We start from the raw sequence: 25141 nt of genomic DNA on the forward strand, positions 1-25141 counted from the left end.
GGTGCCCTCACTTAACTCAGCATACTTTTGCAAGGCAGTCAAAGAACCCGACCTTACCCTTATCTGCTGGTGGCTAATAAAAGTTGTTAGCACCACTGTCTGATCCTGCCTTCTCTATATTTCTAAAATTTTCTCTTATTTTAAAAAGAGCTTTATGGAGGCAAAAATAGCATGCAATAAACAATATTTAAAGTGGACAAATTGATAAGTTCTGACATGTGTATTCAACCATAAAACCCAAGATAGTGAACATTTATCACTTTCAAAAGGCTCCTCATGCTCCTTTGTAATGCCTCCTTCCTGCCCCTCTCCAGCCCCTTTCCCCAGGCACTGATCTGCTTTCTGTCACTATACTTTAGTTTGCATTTCCTTAAATTGTATAAACAATGAATCATACAGTATTTGCTCTTTTTGTCTGACTTCTTTCACACAGACTGTTTTGAGATTCATCCATTGTTGTGTTATCAAGAATTCCTTCCTTTTCATTGCTGGATAGTATTCCATTACATGAGCATCCAACAGTTTGTTTATTCACTCACCTGTTGATGGACATTTGAGTTACAGTTTGGGGCTATTACAAATAAAGCTGCTATTGGACATTCATCTAAAAGTCTTTGTACAGACATGTTTTCATTTCTCTTGGGCAAATACGTTGGAGTAGAATGGCTGGGTCATAGGATAACGTTTTAGAAAACTGCCAAACTATTTTTCAAAGTTGTACCATTGTACATTCCTATAAGCAGTGTATGAGAATTCCAGTTGCTCCGTATGGTTACCAGCACTTGTGTTATATCTCCTTGTGGTTATAACTTTCATTTTTCTGTGACTAATGCTTTTGAACATCTTTCCATGTATTTATTTGCCATTCACATACCTTCTTTGGTAAAGTGTCCAAATCTTTTGCCATTTTTTTGTTTATGTTTGTTTTGCTATTACTGAGTGTTGAGAGTTCTTTATATATTCTAGAGAAAAGTCTTATGTCAAATATATGATTTGTTAATATTTTTTTCCTAGTCCGTCTTTTGTCTTTTCATTCTCTTAACATACTCATGGGTTTTGGGGGATGAGGGTGTGGACATTTTGGGGAGGGCATTATCCCACCTACCACAGGTATGGATTGAAGTTCATTTTCCCTTATATGGTTATCTGATTGTTCCAGCACCATTTGTTGAAAAGACTCTCCTTTACCCACTGCATTGCCTTGGTGCCTGTGCCAAACATCAGTTGTGTGTGTCTATTTCTGAATTTTTTACTGTGTTCCATCATCTGATCCTGTTTTTCATTAAATGTCTACTAGTGTTTGTCCCTGAAGTTGATGTTTCCTTACTGACTCAGTAATCTTCTAAGAGTTGTTTTCCTGAAAGATATACATGTATGTACATACATACATGTTATAGAGATATATACATATATAATGAACATATGCTTTTTAATATATATAGCATTTTCTTGACCCATTTATCCACTGATGGATGCTTTGATTATTTCCATATTTTGGTTATTTTGAATAAAGCTGCAATGACACAGGAATACAGATATCGCTTGGAAATACTGATTGAATTTCCTTCGGATGGGTACCCAGAAGTAGGATTGCTGAATTATGTAGTAGTTCTATTTTTAATTTTTTGAGGAATCTCGATACTATTTCCCATAGTGTTTGTACCAATTTATATTCCCACCAACTGTGTACAGGGGTTCCCTTTTTCCATATCCTCACTACCACTTGGTATCTGTTGTCTTTATGATAAAAGACATTCTGACAAGTGTGAGTTGATATCTCATTGTGGTTTTGATTTGCATTTCCTGGATGATTAGGGATGCTGAGCAACTTTCCTCATACCTGTTGACAGTATATCTTCTTTGGAAAAATGTGTATTAAGGTCTTTTGCCCACTTTTAAATCAGATTATTATTATTATTTGTTATTGAGCTGTGTGAGTTCTTTATACAATTTTTGTATTGTTTAGTTTTCCCTTCAGATATGTTAGTATTTGCTTAATATATTTAGGTGCTCCAATGTTGGGTGCATATATTTTTATGATTGTCATAGCCTCTTGATGAATTGACCCCTCTATCATCATATAATGACCTTCTTTTGCACTTGTTACAGTTTTTAACTTAAAGTCTATTTTGTCTGATATAGGTATAGCTCCCCCTGTTCTCTTGGTTTCCATTTGCATGGAATATCTGTTTTCATCCCTTCACTTTGAGCCTATGTGTGTCCTTAAAGCTGAAGTGAATCTCTTGTAGGCACATATAATTATATCTTTTTAAATATATATCCACCCAGCCACTGTATGCTTTTTGATTGGAGAATTTAAACCATTTACACTTAAAGTAATTACTGAAAGGTAAGGACTTACTAATGCCATCTTGTTAAATGTTTTCTGGCTGTTTTGAAGTACCTTTGTTCCTATTTCACTTTCTTTTGTGAATTGATTTTCCATATTGGTATGCTTTGTTTGCCTTCTCTTTATCTTCTGTGTATCTACTGTAGGATTTTGCTTTGTGGTTAACCTGAAGCTTACTTAACAAGTCTTATAGATATTACAGTCTATTTTAAGTTGATAACAATTTAACTTTGATCACATAAAAAGGTCTACCCCTTTACTCCCCCACCCACATTTAAAATTTTTGATGTCACAATTTACATCTTTTTACCTTATGTAGCCATTAACAAATTATTGTAGCTATAGTAATTTTTAACACTTTTGTACTTTAACATTTATACTCAAGTTAAGTGATTTACACACCATCTTACAGTATTAGAGTATTCTGAACTTGAGTATATGTTTAACTTTATGGGTGTGTTTTGTATTTTCACATGATTTCATGTTACTAATTAACACTCTTCCATTTCAGTCTGAAGAACTCTTTTCAAAATTTCTTGTAAGGCATGTCTATTCCCTTAGCTTTTGTTTTTCTGGGAAATTCTTTATGTGTCCTTCATCTGAAGGACAGCTTTGCTGTGTAAAGTATTTTTTGTTGGCAGGTTTTTTGGTCTTTCAGCACTGTATATATCATCTTACTTTCTCCTGGCCTGCAAGGTTTTTGCTTAGAAATCTTCTGATAGCCTTATGGAGGTTCCCTTGTATGTAAAAAAAAAAAAAAAAAAAAATAATAATAATGTTTTTCTCTTGCTGTGTTAGGATTATCTCTTTGTGTTTGATTTTAGACTGTTTAATTATAATGGTCTTGGAGAAGATCTTTTGGGGTTGAATCTTTTTGGGCACATGAACTTCATGAATTTGGCTATTCAGATTTCTCCCCTATTTTGTAAGTTCTCAGCCATTATTTCTTTAAATAAACTTTCTGTCCCTTTCTTCCTTTCTTCTTCTGGGACTCTAATAATGCATAGATTGTTTCACTTGATAGTATCCTATAATTCAGATAAGCTTTCTCCACTCTTTTTTATTCTTTTTTGATTTGTTCTCCTCTAACTGTGTAATTTCAAATGACTTGTCTGTGAGTTCACTGATTATTTCTTTGGCTTGATCAAGTCTATTGTTGATGCTCTCTATTGCTCTCTCTATTTTTTTTAAAATTTAATTAATTGTCTTCTTCAGCTTTAGAGTCTCTGCTTGGTTCTTTTTTATGATTTTTGTCTCTCTCTTGAACTCATTTTGATCATATATTATTTTTATGATTTTATTGAAATTTTTTCTGTGTCTTCTTGTAGTTAACTGAACTTACTTAAAAAACTATTTTGAATTCTTTGTTAGGCAAAACATAGATCTCCATTTTATTGGGGGTTGGTTACTGGAAAATTATTGTTTTCTTTTGGTAGCGTCATGTTTCCTTGATTTTTTATGTGTCTTGAAGCCTTATGTTGTAAGAAGGAGTGACTTTTTGCAGTCTTTACTGACTTCCTTCAGGAGAGAATTACCTTTTACTCAGCCCTGCCAGGGATTCTAAAGCTTTGTTAGACTTTCCATGGATATGCCTGCTTCACACTTCTTGTTTTTTCTTGGGGGAAAATTCTTAATTGTCTGCCTTCTCTCAGTCTGGCAAAGCCAGACTGAGTGCTGACAACCTTCTGTTTGCTTTCTATAGGGTGGTGTTGAATGCTCAAGTTTGTATACTTTCTCCCAATCCCGCAGATTCAGGCTAGCTTTCTGCAGGTGTTCAGTAGCTATCTGCAAAGGCTTGCACTTTCTGCCCTTGGAGGTGTGCACAGGAAACCAGCCACCGTGTGTGTGGGTGAGGTGTGTAGAGCACTGGGGGTGCCTATAGGTGAGTTGAGGGATCCACGGGTATGGTGTCCCCAGTGGTTTGTGAGCAGGATAACCTGATGGAGTCTGTTTCCCTTCGATGCCCTCTGAGAGTCATAGCTGTCCAACCTCACCTTGTCATGAAGCACACTTCAGTATTCTGGAGGGGTGAGAAAAATGTGGGCCTGTTTGCCCACAGATCTGGGAAAGCTGGGTGCTCGCTCACTATCACTTTCCCCTGAAAGAGAAATCACAGGCCAAGAAGGTCTCTCTTGGCACTTTCTGTGACTCCTTGGGGGTGGGGGGAGATGCAGTAATGCTGGTAAAGCAAAGGTGTTCCTCTTATCCTCTTCAATGCATCCAACTTTGGATTTTTTTTCTTTCTCTCCAATGGTGTGCTGGAACTTCTCTGCGGGACTCCCAGACTTCCCCAAAGACACCCTTGTCCATGGGTGATTGTCAAAATTTGTGTTCTTTGGAAGGAAGATGGTAGAAAATTCCTATTCTGACATTTTGCTGATGTCACTTCTTTCCCATAGGTATTTTAAAGAGAGTGAAAACATAGCCGATAAAGCAATTTGAAGTCCAGCTGTGGTTATTACCTGGGCCCTATAACCTCTAAATTTAAAATCTTACAGTAGGTTTCTCTGATTTCTGAGGGTTGGGCTTAATTTAGATGAATGCCTAAAGCACCAACCTACTTGGCAACCATGGAGAATCACATGGAGATACCCAAAGGCTTCTACAAGAATGAAGGGTTGGTGATACATCAAATGACAAGCAATCTTGCCTAATTGGAATTTCCTTTCTGGTCAGAAAAAAGGGGATGTGGAAGGAGCAAAGATTTCTTTGACTGTCCTTTCTTTTCTAATAAAGTCTCCAGCTAAAAATTACGATGTTCTTTCTGAAATTGGGGTGCATCTTATAACCAACAGTGTCTTGCAATTATTGTCTTATGTCCTACGTGTCACCGCCTGTGCATGCAGCCCTTGGTTACTATTCCTGGTGCAGGACTGGGCCACTGCAGCCTTAAATGCTGTGGACAGCCTCACCTACCTGATCTTTATTGACACCTATGCCATGCCAGTTACCATGCCAAGCCTTGGGATACAGTAATGGTTAAACGACACCTGTGAGCTATTTGCAGCCTAGCAGTGAAGAATACCAGAAACAAATTTCTTTAAAATTGTGGGATAACCAGTAGATCAACAGGGATTGAAAATTATTTGATGACTGTCAATTTTAAAATCCACTAGTAAAATGTAATATACTAATGCTAAAAAAAAATAAATTGTGGGATAAGTACAACAATAGCAGAGAAATCCTTCCTAACTAAACTCTACCCTATCAAGAACTTTCCTTCTTTTGAGTTCCCCTGAGCACTTCTGAATACCATGTGTGCTGCATAATCTTACACGCTCTGTCATGTGGGGTCTCTGGTCCCGCTCCCCATACAAGAACGCAGGATATGGTGAGGCCACAAAGGAACACCAATGGAGTCATAGATGGGGGGTCATACCACTATATTCTCCTTGGCAAGTGGATTACATTGGACCCCTGCCTAAGGCCCGCAATGCGATGTATGTGTTCACAGCAGTGGACACTGCTATGGGATTGATGTTTGCTTGTCTGTGTCCAGCTGCAGATCAGCGGCATACAGTGGTCACTCTTACATGGCTGTGCACCCTCTATGGGCGCCCCCAGGTCATTGAAAGTGACATTGCCCCATTTTATGGGGCAAGAAGTGCAGCGCTGGGCTGTCAGGATGGACATACAATGGTTGTTTCATACCCCGTACAATCCACAAGCAGCTGGCATGATTGAATGCTATAATAGCCTTTTGAAGCAAGGCCTCCGAGTGTCAAAACACCCTCCCACGATGCATGACTGAGCCTCTCGTCTGTGGGACGTCTTGAGAATCCTGAATGAGAGACCACGGAAGGGATGGTGTGGGGGCAGAGCCCCAGAAAGTAGTTTCCAGGCTCTCGGCCTCACATAGACAGGTGCTGGCTCAGGTAGTAAATGGCCATCAACTATGATGGGATGGCCATCAGCTGTGGCTAGTTGGCTGTCAGCTGTAACCAGTGAGCCATTGGCCACTAATATAACTGCTGTGGCTATGCTAGCAGAGAAGAGAGAAAGCATGGGGGCTAGCAAGAAGATGGCGGCTGGGCTGGCAAGTGTGGATGGCGGTTTGCGGACAGTGTGAATCCAGCCTCCATTGAGAGTATAGTGCCGCCAGCAAGAATATAGTGGTATGACTCCCCTACCTATGGCTCCGTGGGTGTTCCTTTTTGGCCTCACCATATCCTGCGTTCTTGTATGGGGAGCGGGAGCAGAGACCCCGCAGGCCGCCCCGCATGACAAATGGCGCAGCGAGCAGGGTCTCCCGCACGACAGATGGCCTGCACCAGTAGAAACTCTGCTACATCGAACGGCTCTTCCCATTCAGTCACAGGTTACCACGAGTGAGACTCTGTTAAAGCCAGGCTATGGCAGAAATGGAATCATTTTCCTGCCAGCACCCACATGCTTGAAAGCAGGGGAACGGCAGCAATGGACTTGGCCCTGGCAGGTCAAAAGCCCCCACTGTCGGTGGTTGGGCCTGATCGCCACATGGGGGGCTGGTTTGATCCATGCTTTGCAAGTGACACCAGGGGTGGTGACCAAGTGGCTCCCGCAAGTGACTGTGGTATACAGAGGTCCTGATAACGGGATGATTTTGCAGGGAACCTATGTGCTCTCACTATGGCCTATTATGGGGTCCCCTGTTCTGTTACATGTTGAAACTATGCAAGGGACCCCAAGCACTGCCATAAAGGTCTGGTACCACAAACCGGGAAAGGTGCTGGTGGCGGCGACCCTCCTTTTCCAGGACAAAAAGCTGGCATGTATCCTCCCAGATGGAAGGGATTTGCCATTGTTGATTCCTATGACTACTATTTCTTTCCATCTGTAGGTGCCTGTAGGCTAATATGGCACAGGGCTCCTTGCAGAAGACACTTGTCGTGTAGATTGTGAGGCAAGACCCTGTAGGGGAGGAGTGTGGGGAGGGAGTCCCAGAGAGCAGTTTCCAGGCTCTCAGCCTCACGTGGAAAGGTGCTGGCTCGGGAAGTAGATGGCCATCAGCTGTGACTAGTTGGCTATCAGCTATTACCGGTTAGCCATTAGCCACTAATATAACTGCCATGGCTAGACTAGGGGGTTGGTTGGTTGGCAGAGAAGCGGACCGCAGGTTGCGGATCATGTGGCTCCTGCTTCCTGTGTCTCCAACCCAGCCGCCAGCGAGAATGTAGTGGTGTGACTCCCCTATCCATCGCTCCGTGGGTGTTCCTGTTTGGCCTCACTATACTCTGTATCCACCCTCAGGGAGCGGGACCAGAGACCCCGCATGGCATTCTCTTTCGTGACATTTTTTGGGATTACTTTTAAAAAAAAAAAAAAAGCAACAATTTTTAAGTGTGGGAGTGGACACTGCTATAGAAATAATAGAATTCTAGAGTGAGAAAGATGATATTATATGTTACCTGCCTATCTCCCCCTTTTTGCAGAAATTCCTCTACAATGTTTGCTTAAGCACTAATTTTAGAGACTGCTCGACTACAGCTTTATAATCTGGACCCATTTCTTTGTTAGAAAGATAACCTTTTACTGGCTGGAAATGTGTTCCCCTGTAACATCTATAATGGTATGTTAGAATGAAACTATTTCTTAGAATGCCACACGGCTCTAAATGCTGAGAACAGCAGCTTAGAGCTGGCTGCTTGACTACCTATGTGGACATATTAAGAAGATTGTAAAACCTGTGCTATCTGCATTAGCTCATTATCCATTTCTCTCTGCCAGCCTGAGAACCTTCTTTCTTTGAAGGATTATTGGAGTGCTGTGGCCTTTCCCCTCAAACCAAATTAGAAGGAATTCAAGAAAACTGTCCTGAGCGCTTCCAGTATGTCCCTTGGAGTTTGAGGAACTCATACCGGTAATGTGTCAAGGATGGAGGCTCTGCCTGTAGCTTCCCACTCCTGGTAACCTAGAGAAGAGGCTGAGTTGGAAGGGAGCTGTGCCTTTTCTGATGGTGCATTGCAGGGACATGTTTTCCAAGGATCCAGTGATGGTGCAGAAGGGAGCCCGTCTGGGTCCTCTGAAAAGGGATCCTAGGAAAGAGGAGCTCCTGGACAGGCAGCGCGATCCCAATAGGTGGGTAGGTGGCCAGAAGAAAGCTGTTAAGCTGCGAATGGGAGAGATGCCTTGCCTCAGTCATGGTAGCCTAGGCTGACTCCTGGAGGAAGCCCCGAGTTGTCCTGCCCCCAAGAGGGCACTACCACCTCCTACAACCATCTCTGCCTCTTTGTCCTTTTCCTCTAATCTCCTCTCCCCTTGGGTTTGACCTTGAAAGAATCAAACATGGTGACTGACAATCTGGGGAAAGAGATGGAGCAAGGAGGTGGGACTAAGCCAACCATACCTCCTTCCCCAAACTCCCCCTCTGTTGGTTTCCAAGCTCGGGGAGGAGAGAAGCCTCAAGTTTAGCTGAGCTTGGAGTGTTGATGTTATGCTGGAGGGATATTTTAATGAGTGAAATAAAACTGTTTTCATGGTATGATTGAAAGGGTCCAGAAAACTATGGGACCTGCTGGAGATTTCATCGAGAGGTGGGAAAGGACAGGTCCAGAGAACAGGCTGGGAGGGGCAATGGGAAAAAAGAGAAAAGTATTTCTTCTTCCACCCAATAAAACTGTTAGACTTCTAATCACTGATCCCTATCTTCTCCCCAAACTATCAAAGAAGTAATCTACTTCCTCTGCAACTTTTTGACAAATCGTTAGGTATTTTGAGAGTTCACGGACTCGTGCGCCTCCCCATCCCAGTTAGCGGAAATATTCTTCCCTTCTCATGTAGTAGAACTTTTGTGTGGCATGTTCTGTTCTGGTTTATCAGCATCCCTCTAATCATGCCACATACGGCAGCACTATTGCCTTAACAAGGGCTTGGACAACAGACCCTAGTGAATGCGGCGTTCCATAGTTGATTTTCACTCAGTTTAATTTCTTTAAAACCCCTCTTTTTCACATGAGCTCATTTTTCACATGAGCTGCTTTTAAGTTAAGACTCCCCTATTTTTTAGGTGTTTTAAAAACTCAGATGCAGGACTTTATTTTTTTCCTGTGAAGTTTTATCTTGTAGAGCAATAGATTTTGGGTGATGCCTGTTGAGAGTATTCTGAATCTTGATTCTCTCATCTGTGGTAATTAGTCATCCCTCCTGGCTTGGTGTCATTGACAATCTTATAAGCAATCTTTCTGTGATTTTTTGTGGAAGTGATTGAGAGGCCAGATATAGTGGTGGTTATGAGAATGGATTCTGGAGCCAGATTCCTTACGTTGAATTCCTGGCCCTGACACTTTTCAGCTCTATCACCTTGGGGTATTACTAAACCCCTCTGGGCCTCAGTTTCTTCATCTATAAAATGAGAAACTAATAACAATACACTATTATTATTGTACCTACCTGTGTCCTTTAACTAACAAACCATGTTGAAACTTAGTAGCGTAAGACAATAATCATTTATTAACTTAGTTTATAATTTGCAGGTTGGCGATGTGAGCTGGGCTCTTCTGGTCAGCTTTTCTGGTCTGACGGAGGCTTTCTCATTTGTTTGAGGTCAGCTATGGGATAAGTAGGCAGCTCTGTTTCTGGGGTAGGCTAGCCATTAGTTGACAGACATCAGATCCTTCTCCAGCGAGCCAACCTGGGCTTGTTTTCATGGTGTGGAGAGGGAAAGCATGCAGGGCCTCTTGGCATCTGGCACAGTCACTTCCACTGCTCTGTTGGCCAAAGTAAGTCACAGGGTTGACCCAGATCCAAGCGGTAGGGAAGATGCTCCATCCCTTCTTCACGGGAGCAGCTGCCAAGACACGTTGCAGAGGCATGGGAGTGGTGAGAGGGGGAGAATTAGGGCCTTCACAATGTAATCATCAGCCTTCACTTTGCCTCATGTGGAGTTGTTTGGAAAATAAATGTGTTGATGTACATAAGGTGCTTAAGTCATGCCTGGCACATAGTAAATGCTACATAAATATTAGCTATTTGATAACATTCACTAATAAGTGAACAGAGGTTGGGATAAGCCCCTTCCTCACCTCTACAAACATGAAGGAATAAATGGACGAGTGAATATCATTAGAGGGTGACATCAATATATTGATTAACATTCTTGGATGGCAAAAGATAAACCTACTGTTTATTTCTTGGCCAGTTTACATGTTAAGATTATGGGCTTTGGAGTCTGACAAACTTGTGTTGGAATCTGGGTTCTGCAATTTCCTAGCTTTGTGTCCTTGCATATGATATGTAATCTCTCTGCATCTCAGTTTCCTCATTGTAAATAAATATAATAATGCCTACTGTATTAGTTTCCTAGGTTGCCATAATAAATTACCACAAACTGGGTGGCATGAAACAACAAAAATTTATTCTCTTACAGTTTTTTAAGTTAGAAGTCCCAAATCAAGGTGTTGGCAGGGCCATGCTCCTTTTGAAGGCTCTAGGGAAGACTCCTTTGTGGTCTTTCCTAGGCCCTGGTGATTGCTGACAATCCTTGGCATTCCTTGGCTTGTGGCAACGTAACTCCAATCTCCATACCCACACAGTCTGATTCCCTGTGTGTCTTCCCTGTCTTCAAATCTCTTTCTCCTTAGAGACACCAGTCATTGTACTTAGGATGCACCCTAATCCAGTATGACCTCATTTTCACTTGATCACGTCTGCAAAGACCTTATTTCTAAATGAGGTCACATTCTGTAGATGAAAAAAGGGGTTCTATGGAAAGTAACCTCCCAGGGTGATCTGATCATAAATTCCTAACAGGGTGGGTCATGGTGGGTAGTCATGCCCCAGGCCTATAACTTCTTTAGTGAAAGGTATCAAGCCAGCCCTATCTATTGTTCTTATGCATCTTGGTTAACACATTTTTGAAATGCTAGAAGTAATACCATATGTTACCTCGAAGGGGGTATTAACCCTCAAGAGAGCACGTAATTTTGTTAACTATCCTGTAATCTAATTCCTGACTTGCTTTCTCCCACCATCATGTATGTTTCCTCCTTAATTTCAAATGCGTGAAAGAAGCTGCAAAACTATTACACTCTAGAGCATTTGAGATCTTGTTATCCAGTAATGTCATAAGTTTTGCTCAGATAAACTCTTATAAAAATTCTCTGTGGGTTTGGATGTTTCTTACATCAGCATTCTGAGATTCCCAATGGACATGGATATTTAGGGACACTTACCTTGTGAGGCTTCAATGTAATATTGTATGTAAAGCACTTAAGATGTGTTTGGCACATAATAAATACTCAACGGTAGTAATTGTTTTTATTAACTGTTGTATCATTAGAGTCCAACTCTTTGCTAAATCAACATAATAATACCAGTAGCTGTCATTATTGAGCTATTAGTGTTGAGAGCCAGGCTGTATAGTTTACATGCATGATCTCATATAACCCCTACTATGTCTGTTAATCCAGTAACCCAGCCACACAACGATGATAATACGAATCAGACACAGTCTAAGATTTATGAACTTATGCTACTTCCAAAAGATCATCTTATTCTTTTATATATTTTCAAAAACCATTGAAGGATTTTATTATTAAAGATTTTATGGGATTGAAGTCAAGCCACTGGCCTATAGTTTTGAAAATTCATTCTTTCCTCCTTGAAATTTGAGTCCTTTGTGTCGAGGTTCCCTGAACCCTGCATGTTATCTGTTATACGACTATGTCCATGATGGATGCTCAAGAAGTGCTTTTAAAATAAATTAGTTCAACAACTATTGAGCACTTTCTCATAAGCCAGGGATGAAAGGATAAATAAAGCATGGGGTAGGTCCTAGCAAGGCTCACGTTCTTGCAGAGGGCCAGCAGCGTGAGAAGACAGAGATTATAACAAGTAGGTAAGCTTGAAGGAGGAGAGGGATTTTAATAGACGGAGAGTTAATGAGACATTCCAGCCCCTCTCTCCAGGGAATGATGAGTATTCCTGATGTGATGGTTAATTTTCTGTGTCCCCTTGATTGGGCTAAGGGATGACCAGATAGCTGGTTAAACATTAATTTGGGGTGTGCCTATGATGGTACTCCTGGAAGAGATTAGCATTTGAGTTGGTGAACCAAGTAAAGCAGATTTTCCTCCTCAATGTGTGTGGGTAACACGCAATCTACTGAGGGCCTGCATGGAACAAAAAGGTGGAAGAAAGTTGAATTTGCTCTCTGCCTCACTGGTTGAACTGGGACATTGATCTTGATCTGCTTTCAGCACATCTGGTTCTCAGGCCTTTAGACCCAGAATGGAATCTACAACATTGGCTCTCTAGCTCTGAGCCATCAAACTATACCACCAGCTTTCCTGGGTCTCTAATTTGTAGGCAGTAGATTGTGGAACTTTTCAGCTTCCATAATTGCATGAGTCAATACCTTATAATATCTCTCTATGTATACCAGGGGAGCCAAAAAAACGCATACAAGCGGACACTTTGGTCAATGTTGTTCAAACAGTAATCAGAAGTGTCTGGACACGGATGGTAACCACTTTGAGCACCTCTTGTATAATAACTGCAGAAGTCAAACGTGACTTGTATTCATCTTTTGTTACCAGTATATATTGAGTATTATACAGTTTTCTTTTCTTAAAATGTGTATACATTTTTTTGGTACCCCCTGTACACACACACACATTGTTTCTCTGGAGAATGCTGACAAGTACTCCTGGAGTGACCAGAGTTTGGTGTTTGCTTGGGTGATGGCAAGGTGGGGGAGGGTGGTGTAAAAGATCTTTAATACAGAAGAGAGATAGTAGTAAAAATCTCACATCCTTTCACACAGCCCTTTATTGTCTCTTCTTTAAGGTAATGAGCCAGTTCCCTTGGTCTTATATGGTAGGATCTCTTTTCCAAAGTTTCAGTCTTTTTTGTATGAATCTTGGGACCTCCCGGTGTTCAGAACTAGATACAGAACTCTAAGAAGAGCAGTAATCTGTGCTGAATATTATCAGAGGCTGGCCTTTAGTCCTTTCATTTTAAACTCTGTTTTTCTGATCAGGGTAAAGAGAGTTTTTCAATACAGAGTCCTATTCTGTATCCCTGAGTTGTATTCAACTTTTGACCCAGAGATCTTTTCCTGCCCTACTTACAAACAGCTTTCCAGGCTGCAGTGCATTCTTCTCTTCAGCTCCTGTCCCTCCTGAGCTTTGTTCTGTTGTGTCCAACCACTTCCTCCCGGGTCCTTCACAAAGATCTGAATTGAACTGAAAGATGTACTCATACTAAAGACATTTTAAACCGTTCTCCTTGGCTGTGCTTATGTTGCTAAGCCCCCCATTTCATTTAACATTGCTTTTGATTGTTTTTTTCCTTCTGTGCTGTAGTGGCAGAACTAGGTGGGCAGATCAGATCCACTTTGTTAGTATTTGTTTCTTGTTTCTAGGGTGCGCTCACATAGTGGGCAGACCTCTAAGGATCATTGTCTCTTTGTTTTCATGCATTTGTCGGTAATTTCGAGTCAGCTTCTATTTCAGAAGCTTGTATGTCTTTATTGCATTTTGAGATAACGTTATTATTGTACCTGAGTTGACAGCATCTGTTCCTTTCCATTTAAATCCCACCGTCCAAAGCAACATGTGTCCCAGTTTCAGGAAACAGGCTGAACAGATGCCTAACAGTTATACTGAACACTTACCTCACGAAAGAGCTGTTCTTGCCTGCATTTCTTGCTTCTTTCATTGTGAGGGAGAAGAGTGGATTGAACAATGTCATTACTAGGGGTCCTTTGCCTTAACTGTCTGGGCTCATATTGCAGACCTCTTATATCTGAAGTGGCTGGTGGTAGCAGAGGGTTTGGAGATTTCAGATTCTCTCTTCACCAGCACAGCTCAGGATCAGAGAGCTGAAAGCAAGCCTGGCTTTGTGGGTCTTTGGGCCTGTGCCGTTGCACAGGGCTCTGTACTTACAAGGACTCCATGTTTGGCTAATTGTTTTGCTGTCGTCATCCTGAAATGCTTAATTTTTGAACATGGAGGTCCACATTTTCATTGCGCACTGGGCCTCACATATTATTAACTAGTCATGGCTAGGAAGAATAAGCAGGCATCTGGTGGGAACATGCCCTCCCTGTCTGAGATAGATGATTGAGCTTCCATGTCTCTGTTGAACCTGATTCAATGTGAGTTTTGGCAAAAGTAAAATCAAAATAATTTTCCTTAAAATTGCATCTTTCTAGAGTTGGAAGAGCCTGGCGCGTATCTCTCTCAAGTATCCTTCTTCGAATAAGGCACTATTTAAACTATCTTTGTGATTTCTAGGGTGGAAGACTTATAACTCTGCCACGAGGTCCTTTCAAGTCCACTGCAGGTCATGCCTAGTTTTCTTAAAGGACAAATATCCGTCAAACACGTAGGATTAATCACTACGGTATCTTTATAGTAACCTGTGTGCCAGGGCATTGGCAAATAGGAACTGAGGCTGTCTGTAAATTAAAGAACGTATTGTCCTGTGAGAATTAGCATTGTTGAAGAGTGATGCATACTTAGATCTTTGTTTTTTGGGGAGTGAAATTACTTTCTTGATATTTGGCCATGGAGACTCATTTATAGAGAGGGAAGGAGTTGAACAGCTCAGGGCTAGAGAAGAATCAAATGGAATGAATGAAGTGAAGAACCCCCTGAAAAAGAAAAGAGAAGATGGAAGACTTTGTAGAGGATGGTTTTTGAGAAGGCTACGTAAGTGGCCACAGGCTCAGAATTCTGCTGAGTATGTTTCAGAATCATTCTGCTTTCTAAAGCATCCATCCACACATATTACTGAGCCCTGCTCTGTATAAAGAACTGTGCTGCATGTTCAACTCACCCTCTGAACCCCTCATACTTTTCCTGCTGGGTGATGCTGAACCATGTGATCTCCATATTGTGTGTGGTATGTTTTTAGTTCTTTAATGTAAGACTTGCATACTGTCCCTATTAAGCTCCATCTTACCCTTGAAAATCAGTATCATTTGTGCCTTGTCTAATTTAGTGAATCCCCTGCATTTAACCAGCAGGATTTCTACCCCATCATTTAAGTCACTGATGGTCAGGGTCATTGCGTATTAGAGGGGAAAAAAAAATCACTATGTAACTGAAGAAATGGCCGCAGGCCCTCCTACCAAAAATACATCTCCATTATTAGATTCGCCTCTATGATCTCTAACCTCTTAACCAGGAAGCCACAACTGATAAAATGCAAATTTCTTCTGGAAGCATGTTTATATTCATCAATGTGTTAGCCTAGACTGATTTCTCCTTTTCCTAGAAGCCTGGGGGGGCCTTGGTGGATACAGTAGGATACCAATGAGTTTTCTTTCGGTGGAGAAGTGTGGAAGGAAATAGTTGGGGCACAGAAAATAGCCCAGGGGGCTTCCCAGAGGGTTTCCTGAGGGTCCCAAAGCTGCCTACATGCCAAGGGTGCCTGGGAAAGGGCAGGGATTGGTGGGAGTAGATGCTTATCTGGGATGTCATCACACATTCGCAATTTTGCTAGGAGCTAATCCAGGAAAGACATTAACCTTGTATTGTGTTGAATCTGCAGAGACGTTACATTTCTCCACTGTCCCTTAATAGCTAGCTCTCAGATTAGTCAGCCCCCAGGTAGGGCCACGAAGAACAGGACAAAGTCCAGGTGAGCCTGGACTAGGCAGAGGAAGAAGAATTCCAAAGTAGGGTGGGCCTTGGTGTGATGATTTCCTACAGGTAGGTAGGGGGTGGACAGGGGTAGAGAAAATAGTGGGTGGGAGCTCTTAAAACAGATTTTTCCTACTTTGACTGGCATATTGCTACAACTCATAGGATTTCTTTCAAAAGTGAGCAGATTGTAAGAACCACTGCTTCAGAATTTAACGGAATTGAAAAGGGTGATCAGGTTTGCAAGTGTTAAAAACCAGGTGTTCTCTGGTATGTGGTATGTTCTGCCAGGTGAGAAGTGTCCCTGAGAAAAATGGGCGCTTCATCTCATGCTCCTGAGGAGAAGAGCGCGTCCCGTAATCTGTCGTTAAGCTCTACCTACACCTTGAGGTTTGTCTTTCTTACTTTTCTTTCCAATCCATCCAGTGTGTTTTAATGGGCAAAAACTCTATACCCTCTTGTATGAAATCAGGGGTAATTAATTGTGGGCCTCACAGGTTGCAATACAGATGAAATGAGTTAACTTAGATTACGTTCCTAATTCAGCTTTTGGCAACTCAGTGGATGTTAATATACTTCCCCTTCTAACGTTACTTTTCATTTATTCATTCTTTCACAAGTATTTATTGAGTACCTACTATGTGTCAGGCACGGTTCTGAATTTCTTTAAATAATTATTGCCTTGAAAAAAATCTAAAGTACTGTATTGCCTGTGGACTGGTTAATATTATGTGTCAATATTAATCATATAACCAGTTCATAATACAGTTATTATATTAATAGTATTAAGTGACACTATTAGTAGTATGATTGATAATTACACTATGATTCTGTAAAATGGTAGCTTTTGAGAAAGCTAGGTGAAGGATATATAAGATTTTTTTAAAAACAACTTTTATGTAACTATTTCAAAATAAAAAGTTAAAAAATTATGAGAAATACTAGGTCTCTTTGTTAAATAGCATTCCACATGTACTTTGTCATTGGATGATACTGGAAGTGGGCACTGTAAATAATCCTGCATTTTTTGAATATGTTGAGATCCAGGCAGACAGATACTGGGGTGAAAGTTACCTCAAACTCTGCAAGCTGAAAATTGAGCTAATTCTTTTCTTCTTTTACCTGCTCCCCTTTCTGCGATTCTCTAAATAAGTAACAAGAATCCCCTCTGTAATTAGTCACCATCAGTTTGTCATCTGTCTTTGCCTGTCTACAGGTATATATGCGCAGACTGGAATGTAGATACTGAGACAGGACTGACTATGCACTACGTTCCCCTACGCCCCCTACTGGCCACCCCTCCATTGTGCTCCCTTTAGGGGGTATGCTTTGTGATTTATTTTGCCCTTCAAAGTTGACCTTATTCATTTTAACCAGATGTCAACTATTTAAAAAACATGGTCAAGAGAATGGGAAGACAAGCTGCAGACTGGGAGAAAATATTTGCAAAAGACACATCTGATAAAAGACTTATCCAAAATTTATAAATAACTCTTAAAACTCAGCAATAGGAAAATGAACATACTGATATAAAAATGGGCAAACACTCTGAATAGATACCTCTCCAAAGAAGATATGCAGATGGTAAGTAAGCATATGAAAAGATGTTCAACATCATATATCATTAGGAAATTAAAACAACGAAATATCATTGTACAATTAGTAGGATGGCCAAAATCCAAAACACCGACAACACCAAATGCTGACGAGGATGTGGAGCAACAGGAATTTTCATTCATTGCTTGTGAGAATGCAAAATGATACGGCCACTTTGGAAGATAGTTCCAAAGTTTCCTACAAAACTAAACATCCTCTTACCATATGATCCAGTAATCATACTCCTTGATATTTACCCAAATGAATTGAAAAACTTATGTTCATACAAAAACCTGCACATGGATGTTTATAGCAGCTTTATTCATAATTGCCAAAATTTGGAAGCAACCAAGATGTCCCTTAGTAGGCCAATGGATAAATAAACTGTTCTACATCCAGACAGTAAATATTATTCAGTGCTAAAAAGAAATGCGCTCTCAAGCTTAAATGCACATTACTAAGTGAAAAAAGCCCATATGAAAAGAGTACGTACTTTATGATTCCAGCTCTATGACATTCTGGAAAAGTCAAACTATAGAGACACTGGAAAGATCAGTGGTGGCCACAGGTGAGTGGGGAGGGAGGGTTGAATAGGTGGAACACGGGATTTTCAGGACAGTGAAACTATTCTGTATGGTACAATAATGGTGGATACATGTCACTATATATTGTTCAAAAACCAGCAGAACGTACACCAGGAGTGAGCCCTAATGTAAACTATGGACTGTGTGTGGGTAATAATGGTGTGGCAGTGTAGGTCATTAGTTGTAACAAATGCACCATTCTGGCGTAGGATGTTGATATTGAGGGAGGTTGTACTTGTGTGGGAACAGAGGGCAGATAGGAATTCTGTACTTTCTGCTCAATTTTGCTGGGAACCTAAATCTGTTCTAAAAAATAAAGTTTATTGATTTAAGAAAACAAAAATCAAAGCCAAAACCCATAGGTAAATGTGAATTGCAGGTAGGAATTGTCATCTGCTCCAGGTTTTGTGCCTCTTCCTCCCACTCCACTTCCCCATGGGTGACATTCCCAACCATTTCTTCTATTTCACCTCTGGCTTCTGTCTTCTTATTTTCCTTACTTTCTTTTACTATGTCAGAGGCCATGGAATGTCAGTTTCCCGTAATGATGTTCTGCTAACATCCAATTTCCATTGAAAATACTCTCTTACTTTTTTGATGCCCAATAAACTTTAACTCCCTCCTCAAATCTCTGAAAGCACAGGCTTCCTGGTTCTCACCAGTCACTGGTTTAATTCTATTTAATTGGGTCTGTCCTTTATATATTGCCATATGGCTTCAATATGTATGTTTTCAGTATCTCCTAATATGTTATCTCCTAGACCCAGAGCATTTATAAAGATGTCTCAAATGGAATTTAATTAAAAACAGATGGATCCTCTTTGAACTGCTTCCTTATCAATTAACAATACCAGCTGTCTCACTAAAGCAATCCCAGAGAGAAACCATCTAACCTAACTCCCTCTTGTAAATGAAGAAACTGGGGGCCAGAGGTGCTTACGTGACTTTCCAAAGGTCACACAGCTGGATAATGACAACACTGTGCTTTGAGTCAGAAAACCTGAGTTCCAGTCCCAGTTAGTTTCTATCAGCTTAGGCTGCTCTCCTCTTGTGATAAGTGTTTGCAGGGACCCCGTTGTTGAATGCTCCCCTCATAGGGTGCTCCGGGCACGGTTGGGGCAGTGCTTGCATGGTGGAAAGTTCATTCATTTCCTGCTGGTTTCCCCTCCTTCTTCCTCCTCCTTCACCTCTTCCTTCTTCTCTGTCAGAGAGATAAGACTGAAATATATTTTTCAAGATCTCATATCTGTTCCTTTTAAAAAATAAGAATACTTTTTCCTTTTAAAAAATAAGTCATTGCACAACTTACGACGTCACTGAGTCTCACCCTGTCGATTTACAGATGAGAAAACTGAGGCCCAGAGAGTTGAATTAACTTACCCCAAATCACGCAGAAGGTGGTAAATCTGAAATTATAACCCAATTTTGCAGGCTTCTGATGGCCTGGACCTCCACAGTATCCTACCATGTTTCCCCAAAATAAGACCTAGCCGGACAATCAGCTCTAATGCGTCTTTTGGAGCAAAAATTAATATAAGACCCAGTTTTATTTTACTATAATCTTATATTAATTTTTGCTCCAAAAGACGCATTAGAGCTGATTGTCCGGCTAGGTCTTATTTTCGGGGAAACACGGTAGGGCAGCCAGAGTTTGCAGAACCTCCTCATCTAGCAAGCTGTGGGTGGAAGTAGGGTTAGGAGCATCGGGGAGGGGGCACTTAGAAAAGATTTAAGAAGACACCATTAATTAATTTCGTGTGAAGAGGATCCAGTGTTCTAAAAACATGTCCGTGGGTCAGAGATAGCACTGCTGCCCTGCCCAGTTCCAAGATGAAAAGCAGAAGTTTGTATTGGCACAGTCCTCTTCAGTCCACAAAAGAAGGAAAAATGTCTTTTTGTGTGTGTGCAAAGACTGTACGGATTGTCAATTTCATTGTGTTTTCCTAGGAATTTGAGACACTGATAACAGATTGGCCTTTACTCACACATTATTTCTCAGTTTATTTTGCTGATAAACATATTACCATTTCTAGACCAATTAACCCTTGACCTCCAGAATCCTGCCTTCACAAAACACAAGCAAGGTCAAAGGTTATTTTGTTCAATGAAACAGTAAGATGGCTGTTATTCCACCAACTTAGCTGCTCCAAAATGTGGTGTTTTTTATTCCCCTTCTGATATCTATTTTTAGAGGTTTCCTTTTTAAAACCAGACTTTTATAAAGAGAGGCAATCGTCATTATTTGTGAATTATAGCATTCTTTGATAATAAATTTGAACACAGATTTTAAGCTCTTAAAAAAAGCATTTCTTAGGAACTTTGCATTAATAAGCTCAAAAGATATTTCAAAGCATTAAAAATGCTTAATTAATATTAAACTTGAAAGCTTAATTTTTATATCCTAATTACCTTGATTTTCATCTAAATCAAGTAGCAGTTCAGAGAGTGTTAAGGGCTGAATTGTGTCTTCCTAAAATTCATATGTTGAAGTCCTAACCCTAGTACCTTAGAAGCGATTGTGTTTGGAGATTGGGTCTTTAAAGAGGTAATTAAGTTAAAATAAGGTTCTGTGGTTGGGCCTTCATCCCATGTGACTGGTGGGTGTCCTTATAAGAAGAGAAGACTAGGAGAACACACAAAGGACCATGTGAGGACACAGTGAGAAGTGGTCACGGACAGAGTTCTCATCAGAAACCAACACTGCCAACACCTTGATCTTGTAGCCTCTAGGACTGTGAAAGAACACATTTCTTCGTTTAAGCTGCCCACTCTGTGGTGCTTTGTTAGCTCTAGCAAGCTAATATGAGGAAGGTGCTTAGAGAGCACAAAAGACTCTTCTCTCTTCTAGAAAGAGTAGGATATGCATCTTCTCACTTACCTTACAGGGCTGATAAGAGGCCCAGTGTGATAATAGGTGTGAATTTGATTAGGAAGCTGTAAATCACTGACTAGCTGTATGACCCTGGGTAAGTCTCTTGTGTCCCTGGGAATCAGTCTTCTGTCCTGCAGAGACCCTTGATACTCTGACAGTGGCTCCACACTGCTCCCCCATGCACCCCCTCCAGCTGGGGCCAAGGAGGCTTAGTAACAATAGATTCCCAGGCTGTTCTGCAGAAATACTGAACCGAAATCTCTGTAAGTGGTGCACAGGAACTTTTATTTTTAACAAACTTTTCAGCAGATTCCAATGGGAGGCCGGGTTTGGGAACCATTGGATTAGATCATCTCCAAGCTTTCTGCTTGATCTAGCATTCTGTGCTTCCACACAAAAGGTTTTGATCCCCGTCCTCCAACAAAGAGGATGGAACCCGGAAGAAAGTGGGCAATGCAATCTTTTCCCCATCAAACACAGATTATGGCCTCCTTTTATTGCCTGCACACTTCGCTGCCAGTCTCCAGAAGTTCTGAAGCTTCACAGGACAGCCTGGGTTTTAGGAGAGCTGGCGGCATGCTGTTGATGGTGCGCAGAGTGGATTTGGTTTGGGGTTTAGGTAGATCAGGATGAGGTGATGATGAATGTGAGGCCCACGGCTGTGGTGACACAGAGACTGATGGGCTGAATCCTGTTCCCAGCTTTGTAATGTTCTTGTTATGCAGCCTTGGCCAGGATAGACTGTCTCTGTGTAGTCATAAAATTCATTTATTTTCTGCTCTACCTATCTCATGGCACTACTGGGACGATCAACTGAGATGATGATTATTAAAGGGCCTTGAAAAATAGAAATCCTCCATACCAACCTCTGGTTCTATAGTTAGAATATAGTAAGAATAATGTGCTAGGGCTGGGGTTGAAGTCGAGTGTGGCTGAGGCAAAGCACAGGTCTTGGGAAAGCTAGAAAGATGAACTGGTTAGTTTTGTCCACATTTTCTGATATATATGTGAATAAATTATGCAGCTTTGGTTAATGCCTCGCCAAGACTTGTGATAAAATGAAATGACTCTGCATCCAGCACAGGGAAAATGGGTTACTATTCCAGATCCTGGTTCAAAGGCTTCAGGCCAAAAATGTGGCAGAGGTAGGATATTCATCCAGGTCTTCTGACTCTGTAATTTGATGCTCCTTCCCCACATCACATTTCTGAGGGTAAATGTTGTGCACTGGCAGGGGTCTCACTCCCCAGTCATACTCTTTGAAGGGCAAGTTCCAAAGAGAACCTCACAAGAGTCACCACTGATATTAAATCCTTTGAACACGCACACCCTGATATGTAGAAGACCCATCCTGGTTTCTCTGCATACCTCAGGCATGTGTTGATATTTGCACATCTGATTTTCATAATGCTTTTCAACCTCACAATATTTACAGATGTTAACTAGTGAAGCTTCAGAGAGTTCTATGTGAGGCTGGCAGTTCTAATTTCAATTTTATGAAAAGGGCAATTCAGAAGTGATGGGACTTCCTCCATGTTTCTGTTAGAAGGGAGACCCAGTTCTAGAAGACTGATTGTTTTAGCTCAGACTACACCAACTCATCGCTCTCTGGCGTATCATCTAGTCCCTTAGTCACCTCTCAGGTGGTTTTGGATTGGTTGGAAAGATCAGTCGAAGTAGTTGCTTTACCTATTTTATATAATTCTTTGTGTGTGTGTGTGTGTGTGTGTGTGTGTGTATGTGTATGTGTGAGTGTGTAGATATCTACACACGCACACACACATATAAATAAAAAATTTATACAAGTATATATTTTCCCTCAATCATCCCAATGATGTCTTTTGTTGGTTATTTTTGAACCAGGATGTAATTACAATTAACACATTGCTTTTGGTTTTTATGTCTCTTTTAGTCCTGGTTAATCTAGGACAGTCTCATCACTTGCTCTTTTTTTCAAGACATTGACTTTTTCAGGAATCCAGTTCAGGTATTTTATAGAATATTCTACATTCTAGATTTGTTTATCTTTTTATGGTGTTTTTAACCTACTCCTCTGTCCCCTGCCTTTCCTGTAAACTGAAAATTGGGACCAAGCCTTCATTAGGTTCAGATTAAACATGTTTTGTAAAAATAAATCATTGGTGATGCTTTGTTCCTTGGCATGTTCCACATCAGGAGACACATGGTAGCAGGTTGTCCGCTGTTAGTGACGTTGTGTGTGATCACTTGGTTAAAGGTGGTGACTGACAGACCTTGCAAGTATGGGTCACATTTCCACTCTTGCAACCTGAAGGGTGATACTTTGGGACCCTGCACATCTCCTGCTCCCAACAATATCTCACTGAATGGTTTTAGCATCTTTTGATGAGCCTTGCCTGACTCATTGATTCCTTTGGAGGTTGCACAGTGATTTTTCTAAGTTTATCATTCCTTCAGTATTACCTGGCCTTGTATAAACAATAGCTTTCCTCTGAAGCTCCCCTCCCCCTCCTCCGTCTTTGAGGATCACTGTGGATTTGTGCATTTTATTTTTTTAATATGTTACAATAAATTACAGTCACTTTTGATGCTTGAGTTTACCCAAATTCAGACAGTGGGAGTGCCTCCACATTGGCTCCTGTGTCCTTCTGGTCGGACCTGAATGGTCTTTGAGTGCTTCCCTCATTTTCTGGCACATCATGATTTTCCTGTTTCCTATTCTTTTTTTGCCCCAGACCTGACATCAGCCATTTCTTAGAGAGCCCTGATTTCTTTCAATGGGGCATGGTGTTAAAAACCAAGGTCTGGTTTAACAATACTGAACTGTACACTTAAAATTGGTTAGGATGTTAAATGTTATGTTATGTGTATTTTACCACAGTTAAAAGAAAAACCAGCCAAGACTCACATGCTAGTTATGTTCATTGTTACTGTCCTAGTTTCTAGAGCCTTTCAGTGGGCAGAGCTAGGAAAGAATCCTTTGAAAATGAATTTATGTTCATATTCTCAAATCTAATCTAACTTGTAGATTTTCTACATGGAGAAAAAATTATGTAGGTTTTTCCTTCACTTTATGTATGTATCTCTGCTCTTTTATTCTGAAAAATCTTGGTTTATAGACTAACTTATTTTAACTTGTTTATCTTATACATGAAATAGTTTCATGATTATAGTCACAATATGTCTATTAATAATAAGTTTACCAAATGAAGGATTTTTTATCCTCAGAATGTAGTTGTAGAGAGAGAATAGAGTCATTAAAGATGTACAGAGTATAGTGTTCAAAAGTTATTCAAAATAATACAGTCTCGCATAATACAGTTATGTTGTTAATTTGATAACCAGTTACGTTAATTTGTTGGTGTTCCATTTAAGGTTGTAGGGTTTTCTTCCCCCTTTCGATTTAATTTTAGCTTTTGAATATGTAAAATATTTATAAAGCTTAAAGGTCAAAATAATATAATAATTATGCTTGGAAAATCCTTGATCCCATTTCTAGCTCCCCATTCCACACCCCACCTCCTGACCCCACAGGCAGTCATTTTCATTTATTTCTGGTTTATCTTTCCTTTGTTTCTTTTTGAAACAACGATAACAACAAAACCATGTATATGTATCTCCCTTTCTTTCACAAAAGGAAGTATATTTTACTTTCCCCTATTGTTTTCTTTCATAAAATGAAGTATACATTATGTACTAAGTGTATCATTTACATTATTCTTGATTTTTTTTCTTACTGAAGATGTTGGAAATCATTCCATATCCATTCATTAGAGATCTTCATTTCTTTAAAGTTGCATAAAACTACACTGGACAGGTGTACCATTGTTTATTTAACCAGTCTCCTTTTGGTAGACATTTGGATTGTTTCCAGTCTTTTGCTGTTATAGATAATTTCATAATGCGTAAATGTGTTTATGTGTCATACATGTATTTGTCAAGTTGTATCTTCAGGGTAGATTTCTAAGAGTCCCAATTTTCCTTCTTAAAGGTTTTTGCCACCCTTTAGCTAATATCTGTTTGTTTCCTCCTTCAAGTGCTTAGTTTGTCAAAACTAAAAGCAAAAAGTAGCAATGGGATAAGGAAGAGGGTTTTGGATCATTATCAGTGAACACAGTAACTGAACAAAGAATTTTTAATGTTAAACCCTGCATAAAAACTTTCGCTATACAGAGCAATCATTTGTGGACCT

General features: G+C 40.5%; 1 long non-coding RNA gene across 3 annotated transcripts in view; it reads left to right on the forward strand.

Moving 5' to 3' along the window:
- The window catches only part of LOC141571033 (uncharacterized), an 87027-nt gene that overhangs the window by 368 nt on the left and 61518 nt on the right, over window positions 1–25141 (forward strand). The gene's annotated exons all lie outside the window — the stretch shown is intronic.

Source organism: Rhinolophus sinicus, linkage group LG04 (assembly GCF_036562045.2).
Source record: "Rhinolophus sinicus isolate RSC01 linkage group LG04, ASM3656204v1, whole genome shotgun sequence".
Lineage (NCBI taxonomy): Eukaryota > Metazoa > Chordata > Mammalia > Chiroptera > Rhinolophidae > Rhinolophus > Rhinolophus sinicus.